Source organism: Nannospalax galili, unplaced genomic scaffold (assembly GCF_000622305.1).
Source record: "Nannospalax galili isolate Female #2095 unplaced genomic scaffold, S.galili_v1.0 scaffold742, whole genome shotgun sequence".
In the NCBI taxonomy this organism is placed as follows: domain Eukaryota; kingdom Metazoa; phylum Chordata; class Mammalia; order Rodentia; family Spalacidae; genus Nannospalax; species Nannospalax galili.
The window spans coordinates 617455-628269 of NW_008347401.1; the positions used below are offsets into that span (position 1 = coordinate 617455).

The following is a 10815-nucleotide window of genomic DNA, read 5'->3' on the forward strand; positions in this document are numbered from 1 at the left end:
AATCTCATTTAGTTCTTAATGACTTCAGAATAAGACAAGATCTTTGACTTCCCCTTGAGTTTCAATCAATGAAGTAGTTAATTCTAATACTCATCTACTGAGTGCCTACCAAATACCAAATACTAAGGAAGATGTTAGAATGAGATATTGAAAATGTACAGCTCCTACCCTCAAAGAGCTCTTGGTGTGAGACAGATAAGTAACTACGCATTGTAAACACTTTTACATGCTTTCCATAAACTATAAATACATCCGTTTACTTAAAATACTGCTTAAAGTACATGTCAGATCTTAAAGGATTAGGGAAAGGTTTCCAAATGAAGTGCCTTTTTAGCCACAAGGATGAGTAAGACTAGGCCAGATAAACAGGGGGAAATTGTTCCATGCAGTGGGAAGATTACATGCAAAGACACAAAGGAAAAGTAGGGAATGATCAATTCAATAATTTCTAGCATTTCGATACAGCTATATGGTCTAAGAAACATGCCAAGAGCTGAGGCTGCAAGGGCTAAAAACAGTGCAAAAGACTCAAAGTGCCCAGGGTATTTTATTCTAAGCTCACGTTTGAACTTCATAAGGATGATAGTATATTTTCAAAGGCTCTTAATCAGGTGAAATAAATGATCAAATGTGTACTTTAAAACTCTATCATGAAAGGAGCCAGCTAGAGCTCTTCGGGGGGTCTGGAGCAAGGTCAAAGAGTACACATGATACAGTGTTAGATACTGAATCTGAATGTTTTCCACAGACTCATGTCCCCACCTGGTAACACTATTTTAGAATGTTCTAGAGACTTCTGATGGTGAGACCTGACTAAGGAAAGTAGGGCACTGGGGCTGGTCCCTGGAAGTCGATGGTTATTATGTATTGTCAATTTGACAGGATCTGGAATCACCTAGGAGACAAACCCCTGGGCAAGTGTGTGAGAAAGACCCCTCCCCCTAATGTTTGAGGCACTATTCCCTGTAGTGCTGCACTGGAGTGAATAAAAAAGAGAAAGAAAGCTGAACACCAGCTGAGCATCTGTGGCTGCTTCTAACCATGGATACAATGTGACTCCCACTCCAGCCTTCTTCCCTGCCACAATGGATTGTGTCCTCAAAATGTGAGCCTTAATAAAACCTTCCTTCCCTAAGTTGCTATTGTCAGGTGTTTTGCCACAGCAATGAGAAAAGTAATTAATACAGCCTTATGTTTTCCGTCTGCATTCTCTTGCCCTCTGCTGGCTGGTCCGCTATGAAGTGAACAGCTCTCCTCCACCATCGCTCCTGCCACCATAATGTCCAGCCCAAGTACATGAGGCCAAGTGATGTGGACCAAACTCTCTGAAGCTGTTAGTCCAAAGAGATCCTTTCTTTGTTTCTGCCAGGTATTTTTGTCTCAGCAACTGAAAAGTCACTGATACACGTAGGCACCAGAACTGAGACACTGACAGTGAACTTCGACAGAGATGAATACACAGGAGCAATGACTAGAATGTGAGTGTGTGAACCCTTGAAGATTATTTGTGGGAAAAACAGAGGCAGATGAATCAAGAATTAGATGTATTTTTTATTTTTATTTTGAATTTTTATTATATCTTATTTGTATTATATCCTATTTTGATAATTTTATGCATGAGGGTTGTATTCACATTATTTCTATTCCTCCCAGCCCACCTCCAACCCCTCCCCAACTCGGTCCCAATTTGTTGTCCCCTTTCTTATTGTTCTATACACATACACACACTTCTGTGTGTGTGTGTGTGTATGTACATATATGTAATGCACTGAATCCATTTAGTGATGCTTGTGTATGTGTGTTTAGGGATTTGATAACCTCTCAGGGAGCTAGTCCCTGGAGAAAACTGATTCTCCCTCTCTCTGTCCCTCAGCATCCATTGATTATCTGTGGCTCTTCCTCTTGGGGTGGGACCTCATGAAATTTCACTCACCCACCTTGACATGTCAACTAGTTTTGTCATTATGCAGATCCCATCTCATTAGACTACCAGAATGTGGAAATTTCATTGCTGTAGCTTCCCCATCATGTATAGAATCGATTAAGCAGCAGCAGGTGTCTTGTGCCTCTGGCTCTTAACATCCCTTCCATCCCCTCTTCTGCAATGTTCCCTGAGCCTTATTGCAGATGTGTCACTTTGGACTGGGCACCTCACAGTTCTTATTCTCTGACTCTTGACCAGTTGAGTAACTTTATAATAATCTCCATTTGCTGCAAAAAGAAGCTTCTTTGATGAATGTTGAGAGGTTCACTTGTCTGTAAATACAAAGATAGGTATTTAGAATATAGTATAAAATTACGTTCATCTAAAAATATGGAATGCTTCACAAATTTGTGTGTCATCCTTGCTCAGGGGCCATGCAAATCTTCTCTGTATCGTTCCAATTTTAGTATATATGCTGCCAAATCAGCACAATGTAGGCTTTTAAACTTTGGCAACTAAGTGGTACTTATTCATTGAAACAGAAAGGAGAGGCCAAAGAGAAAACAATGAGTTCATTTTGCATATGTTAAGTTCAATGTGTCAGAAGACAATCCAATTTTTTTTAAATCTAGCAAGAAGTTGTAAATACAGATTTTTAAATTACTTTTACTTTATGTGTATGAGTGTATATTGCCTGCAGGTAGCTAGGTGCACCCATGTCATGCAGTGCCAGAGGTCAAAAGAGGGTGTTGGAGCCCCTGGAATTGGAGTTACAGATGATTGTTAGCTATGATGTGGGTGCTGGGAATTGACTCCAGGTCCTCTGCAAGGGCAGCCATTGCTCTTAACCACTGAGCCATCTCTCCAGTCCTGTAAATATAGATTTTATCCTTAGGAAATACAAATGCTTTAATTCTTCTCCTTATATGTAGTAGTTGATGTCATAAGTGAAGCAGATGACATTACTAAGGGTCCATGTGTACAGTGTCCACTATCATGACAAAATACAGAAAGAGCAACTATGAAGTGACCAGTCAGGAACTCAGAGCTATCACAAAACAGAGCAGAGAATTTATTCCAGAGAGGATAATCTCAGAAGCCAAGCATTTCACAGAAGGTCCAATATACAATGTCAAGTGCTGCAGGGCGGTCAAGCGCTGAAGTCAGATAAGGTCTACAAAGTGTCCATTTGACTCAGGGTAGTTTCAGGCCAAGATGACAAGTCTTGTTCCAAAATTATTATCTCAGCAGAGTTTTGCTTCCATGTGGAATACAGCTCTTCAGTTACTTAGCAGTTAACGCATTCTGTCACTTGTTATTTGCAACTGCAATACACTAACTCACACAGCTATAAGTCCTTTGCAATTGATGTTTAGAGGGTAAACATGAAAACTGAACCATTTCTGAACAAAAAGAGTTTGGGGTATTTTCATTTCTCTATCAAGCAGTGAGCCAATGTTTGGGCATTCTTCACTCAGAGATGGAATAAAATCATGTGCTGTTACAGATGGGGTTTTCCAGATGGGTTCCCTGCTACATGTCCTAACACTGGAATTAACTAGAGTTCCCCAGAAAGTATAATTTAGGCAAGCACTTCTACTTTAGTATTTTTGTTAGTATTTATGTCCATTTTTAATAAAGAAAACTTTTCTCCAAGTTTGCTTTTGAAAGACACCACATACAATTTTACGATTAGCTAAAATATGCAATCTTTGATACAGATCTGCATAAGACACAGTATGTATGATAACTTCACTAGACAAATAAAACAAAATTTTCCCAGAAAGTTCAAAACTTGCTATAAATTCCTCATTTTATATAAACTTTACAGAAGCAGTTGAGGTAAGTCATTATTTTCTCATTTTTCTTATATTTCACTAAGAAACGGTCCTTAAAAACTATGGGAGCACATAAAAAGGTATCTTCTGCCAATTTTTTTAAACTTAAATTACTGTTCCACTGACAGTAGAGGATCTTTATCTGCTTGGGATGGCTTAGGAAATGTCTTATGGATCCAAGTTGTCACAATTAATTGGAATCACTCATATCATCGAGAAATTCCATGCAGTTACATAACCTTGAAATTCAACCTTGACACAAGTAGTAAGAATGTTAGTTACATATTTGGAAATAAATGTGATGTAATAATTTTGACTCTACAACACTTTCATATTGCCAGCTTTCCACAAAAGCATTATCAAGGGTCCAAAGAGTTTCCAAATATTTCTATTTAAATGTATTTAGTTCACAGTACTTAAAGTTATTATAAGACTATCTACTGTGATATCTGCCCTCTTAGCACATTTTCAAGCACATAACTTTGTCGTTAACGATAGACCCAGCATTGTAAAGCACATCTCAAAGCTCATATTGCTTGACTAACTAAGCTGCACATCTGTTGGATAGCAGAGTTCCATTCTCCCCAAACCCTCGAACTCACGGTTCCACCTTTGAGTCTATGAATTTGACTGCTTGATTTCACTGCTGTGGAACCATGCATCTTTGTTTTTCATTTCAGCAACTGACTAATTCTTTGATTTTGCTGCATATTTAAGACTCTTTTGGCGGGGGGCGGGGGGCTGGAGAGATGGCTCTGCGGTTAGGAACACTGATTCTTCTTGCAGAAGGCCCAAGTTCGGATCCCAGCGCCCACATGGCAGCTAACAACTGCTCATAACTCCAGTCCCAGGGGATCCAACAGCCTCTTCTGACCTTCCCTGGTACTGCACAACACAGGGGCGCTTACCTACGTGCAGGTGATACATGCATACCCATAAAATAAAAATAATAAATAAAAAGTTTTTTAAAACTCTTTTTAAAACTGAGTAATGGTAGAGACTACTTATATACCACATTTTCTATCATTCATTCATAATTATAGACTTTCTAGTATCTTTATATTCTGACTACAGTGAATGGTACTACAAAAAACAGAAGTGATCACATTTTTTTAAGATCTTGATTTCAATTATTTTTAATTAATATGTGTAAGACTACTAGGTGGTAGGAAAGTTCTGGTTCTGAGGAACCAGCACGCTGTCACCCATAGCAGCAGTACCATCTACCATCCTCAGTAACGTGTACCAGAGTTCTGTTTTCTCCACATCCTCAACACCTGCCTTTTGGAGGCTTTTTATGATACCCGTCCTGGGATCTATGAGATAATAAGTCGATATTGTTCTTACTTGTATTTCTCCAATGATTTGTGACACTAATTTTTAGCTTAGCTTTGCTTTTTCATGAGGGTTTAGTGGTTTTCTACTTTTCTCTCACTGTGAGCTACTTAAGACAATATTAGGAGTAAATGAATACATGGGTAAAAATCATTTTCCATCCTTCAATGCCCATATTTAGTCAAACACCATTAATAACATTAACTCATTTATTAACTGTGATGTAGCAGTTTCCTGGCTTTGTACTTGATGTTATCGCTGGTATTTTGGGCTATGACCCTACTATGAAAGCTTTTGATTACACATCTTGATATATGAAGCAACCAAGCCTTAAAAAGCTTAAATAATGTCCATCCAGTTGACTCTGCCAGTATGTGGCTCAAACTGTATCCCATCTTACATTCCAGAGCCCACACTATTAAACACTATACACTGGTTGTCTCTACAGCGCTCCTGGTCCTTTTCTGCCAATTAAACAAAAACTGTAAAATTAAGACAGTCATACGCACGCTCAACTTCACATAAAATATCCGGCCTCTGTTACGTGCCAGATGCCCACAAACACTTTTTCTTCAAAATTTCATTCTGGCTATTTGCTCAGACTATGAAGTAAAATTAGGTTACTGCAGACTGACTTACTACACACCATTTCCATCCAAGAATAAGTAAAGGTTCCTTTGATGTTGCAAAAGTGTGTGGAACAAATTAATATGACGGGCACATCAGTGCTTCCTTCAACATATTTGGCTTTTCTGTGCGAGCGTGCCCCATTCATTCTCTCAGCAATCTCCAGTGTGGCATCAGACACAGCCTAAGCTAGCTCGGAGGCAAACAATGAAGAAGGTAAAGACCAGACCTTTGTTCTTAATAAATATGGTTCTTCATCTGGATAGAGAATCAACTTACTTGAAAGCAATGCCCATGTACAAGCTCCACACAATATTTTTCAAACTACTGGCAAATGCTAAGGGTAAAAGAAATTGCCCATATGCCAAGATTCAAAGACCTTTGTTTCCCATTTTAAGACAAAGATGAAAGGGGAAGCATTAGCCTTTGATTTTCTCACCACTGGAAGCCATAGCTTTGCAGTTTGTAGAGTCAGAAGCAAGCCACAAATAGGATGAGGAGGCAGAGTAGGTAACAATGTTTAGTTGTCCTGGTAACTATGACAAGTTCCAGGCTCTAGCCAATGGTAACTAGAGTTTTATAGTCATCTGCAGAAATTTACACAAACATCAGTTTAAGCAACTGCATTAGCACAGAAGTGCCAAGTTGTTCCAAAGAGAGAATGAGTGATCCAGTAGCTATAGCTCACAGCCAGTGAAAGGAAAATGTGCTCTGAGCACTCCATGAGTCGCTATACAGGCAGAAGGCTGTGCCAATTTCACCCGAACATTGTGCCAGAACTCAGACACTGAGAAGGACTGGGATTTACATAGAAGGTGAATTCTGCTGCCATTCAAGAGTCAGTCACCCAGCAGTGTCATATCGGGTGGGTAAGATTTAGTGCTAGTATCAGCACTAGATTCTTAGGGTTTCCAAAGGCACAGGGCTACACAGTCCAGCTGACTATTAAGGGCCCGCTCCTATGTCCCAAACTCACACCAAGAGTGCCATATTCAATGTTTCTTGTTCAAGCCACATTCCAACTGAATTTCATCCAGGGGTTTGATATGCCACCAGATTTTTCTACATCCTCTGTGGTTGTTCTCTATCAAGGAAGAGTGTGGAAACTAGGGTTACAGTAGAGGTGGTTGAGTCCACAAATCCATATGTGATTAATAAGTCTAGCTGAATTAATAAAGCAGTCTATTGTGGCAAAATTGGAAACAAAATGGGGAAGTGTTTGGCAGTCACCACAAACATAACATAAGGAATCCATCTTCTCCCCGTGTGAAAGTAGGTGGATCATGATACAAGATTTACTTTTCCCAAGGAGAAAGAAATCCTTTCTTTTCCAGCACATAGATGGCAAAAGAAGGCACATGCATTATAGCTCTCACACTTTTTATTTATTATTTTAATTTTATGTGTATGAGTGTATTGCCTGTATGTAGGTAAGTGCAACCGTGTCGTGCAATGCCCACAGAGGTCAGAAGGGGCTGTCATATTCCCTGGGACTGGAGTTATGAACAGTTGTTAGCTGCCCTGTGGATGCTGGGATTCAAACCCGGGTCTTCTGCAAGAACAGCCAGTGTTCTTAACTGCTGAGCCATCTCTCCAGCCCCAAGCTTCACACTTTTAAGAATAAAGATACCCTTAGGAATTTATTAAGAATGCAGCAAGAATCTTCACAGAGAGTAAATAAGATTCTCTATCTTATTTGTACGTATGTGCAGCTGCTCATGTATGTGCGGGTGCATGTACATGTGGAGGTCAACCTCAGTGTTGTTCCTCAGGAACTGTTCATCTTACTTTTTGAAGTAGGGTCTTTCACAGAGACCTGAAGCTCATGGATTAGGCTAAGCTGGCTGGCCAGCAATCCCTAGGGACCCACCTGTGTCTGCCTCCCCAGCACTGAGAGTACAAACACACGCTATCACATCTGGCTTTTTGCATGAGTGCTGGAGATTGAACTCAGGTCCTCATCTTTGCATGCAAACACTCACTGACTGAGCCATCTACCCAATTCCCAATCGGCAAATGGGCATTAAGCAAATGCCCAAGTGTCACTCTATCACATTACATGAGGCAATATAGGATGCAGCATTTAGGGAATAAAGGGAATTTAGGCCAAAGGATTACCTTCATACTTTTCCACTTATGTGCTTTGTCTGGATCTTAAAGCTTCTCTATTTTCTGGTGGGTGATAGAGAAGCAGGAAAGAGTGTCAGATGAGCATTCAGCCATCATATAAGAGCAATGAATGGCAGCCAAGTAATAGCAGCAGACTATAGACAGAAATCTAGAGGCCATAGAAAGGAAGGGGTGGTGGGGTTGCTGAGAGATACCTCAAGTTTTCAGGGGCAACAGCTGTCCATCTAAGCAGAGGGATTGCTAGTTTTATTGTTGCTGCACTCATTCTTTCAGCATACAAATGTCAAATATCTGCTTTGTAGAAAGCACTATTTTTTATATTTTTAATTTGCATATAAATATATGATAGTAAATAGAAGATTTGCCATTAGGAAACATCCTACAGAAGTACCCAGCATCCTTGCTCTCTAGTATAGATGGTCTTCAACAAAGCTTGTTATCTTGACTGACTTGTTTGGGGTGTGAAAGATGGCATACCTAAGCATACAATTAATTGGAAATATGTCACGTAAGGAGCTCATTAAAAGTGTCTATAAAATTAAGGAAAACTGGGAGGAGAATATGTGGACGCATTTAGAGATGTGCAGAGGGGAAGGAATCTATTACTGTACAGCATATCCTATGGAATCAGTGCAAATCTCATGGAGAAATATTAGCTCGTGAGAAATTTCTCAGTTTAAAAGTGCTTAAATTACTCTAAAGAAAAACAAGATCAAAAATGTTTATCATATAGTACAAAAAGAGTCTAAGCACTTTTCAAAAGAATTACAAATGACCAACAAATATATATAAAGATATGCAACATCTTTAGCCATCAGAGAAATACAAATTGAAACCACACTGAAATTTCACCCCAGTCAAAATGGCTATCATCAAGAAAATAACAGCAAACACTAGTGACGACACAGGATGTGTATGAGTATACACAGTTGGTGGCAATGTATACTACTGAAGTCACTATAAAAATCAGTCTACCTGGTGCCAACATCTTTCCTGGGTAAGTCCAGCAGTGCCCACCACACCTTGACTCCCCCAGCCTCATTCACCCTCCCAACTCCCCCACCCTGTCTCTCCTCCTAGACTGGGTACTGACCCATTTCTTGTCTTGGCACCCCAGACACCGGGGCTGACCTTTCTGCCCAGAGTCACCACTGCTTCCTGATCCTTTGCATCCAGACCAAACCAGTTCCTCCCTGTGGTCTGCAGGATCACTTGGGGCCTCTTCCCATCCCCACCTCCCTTTTCATCCCTGGGTGTCACAGCCATCAGCTTTCTGAGACCAGCATCTTTCCTTGGCCCTGCTCCGAGGCCAGTCCAGCCCCCAAATTCTGGAGGGATCCAGAACTTAGGAGAAAGCCTGAGAGCATCCGATCTTCATCTGAGTTGGACCTCTGAGGGAACTTCTGAAGACAAAAGCAATTTGGCCATTCCAGTATAAAATCAAAAGAGAGAACCTGAAGTCTAGACCAACCAGCTTTTAATGCCCAACAAGTAAACCATAAAGGCACATAAAGTTTACAAAAAGAAACAGGCATAAATTCAATAAAGGAAGGTGTGAGTCTCACAGAAGAATCAAACTACAAAAAAAAATTCACATCAAAGTCACAGAGAAAAAACAATAAAATGAACAACCAAAATAATATATCCCTACGAAGCACCAATAGTCCTCTAGAGGAGTACAATGAGAACATCCTAGAGATAACGCAGGACATGGAACTCAAAAGAACAATTATAAACATGATTAAAGAATTCAGTGAATTTAAGGAACACACAAACAAAGAAATCAAAGAAATGAAGGAAGATAGGGATAAGCTTCTGAATGAATTCAGAAAAGAGTTAGAAATATAGATGAATACTCAGGCTGATATGAAGAAGGAAGTGAAACACTCAATAAGCAAAATTAGAAACGACAGGAGAAAGCCTCACCAATAGGATGAATGAAATGGAAAACAGAGTATCAAGACCGGAAGATAAAGTGGACGAACTGGACCACTCAAGCAAAGATTATGAAAAATGTAAGAAATCACAAGAATGGAATACGCACAAACTTGCGAATCATAGGCATACGGGAAGGAGAAGAATCCCAAGACAATGGCATGGACCAGATCTTCAACAGAATTGTGGAAGAAAATTTCCCAAACTTAAAGAAAGACATGCCCATACAAGTAAAAGAAGCATACAGAACACCAAACAGACATGACCAGAACAGGAACTCTCCATGGAACATCATAGTAAAATCACTACATGCACAAAACAAAGAGAAAATTCTGAAAGCTGCAAAAGAGAAACAACAAGTCACATATAAAGGAAAACCCATTAGGAATACATCTGACTTTTCAGTGCAAACTATAAAAGCCAGAAGAGCCTGGCCCAGAGTATTCCGAGTTTTAAATGACCACAGATGTCAACCCAGATTACTTTACCCAGTCAAAATGACTATTATAGTCGAACAGGAAAGAAAAATCCTCCATGACATAAATAGGCTGAAGGAATTCATGTCCACAAAACCAGGCCTTCAGAGAGTTCTGGAAGCAATACAAAGAGCAGAAGAAAGGAATGACTATACCCAAGGGGTTGCGGAAAGAAATTCAATGAAGGTATAACTGTGGGAAAGTACAGCTATATCAAGAATGTGAACAGAAATAAAAATGACAGGATTCAATACTCATCTTTCATTAATAACTTTAAATATCAACGGACTGAACTTCCCAGTCAAAAGACATAGACTAGGTGAATGGATTAATTAAAAAAAAAAAACATCTTTTTGTTGTCTGCAAGAAACTCATCTCACTTTCAAGGGCAGGGAAAAAAATATACCAAGCAAATGGTACTAAGAAAAAAGCAGGCATAGCAATTCTAATATCTGAGAAAATAGACTTTAAAATAAAACTAATCAGAAGAGATAAAGAGGGCCACTTCATTCTGATCAAAGGAACAATAAACCAAGAAGATATTACAATC

At 39.5% G+C, this 10815-nt stretch overlaps 1 non-coding gene across 1 annotated transcript; it reads right to left on the reverse strand.

The window, feature by feature from the left end:
* Positions 1-2308: 2308 nt before the first annotated feature.
* LOC115072194 lies at positions 2309-2414 on the reverse strand. Its single transcript, XR_003851262.1, has one exon. It is a non-coding gene; the product is annotated as a U6 spliceosomal RNA (small nuclear RNA).
* Positions 2415-10815: the final 8401 nt, after the last annotated feature.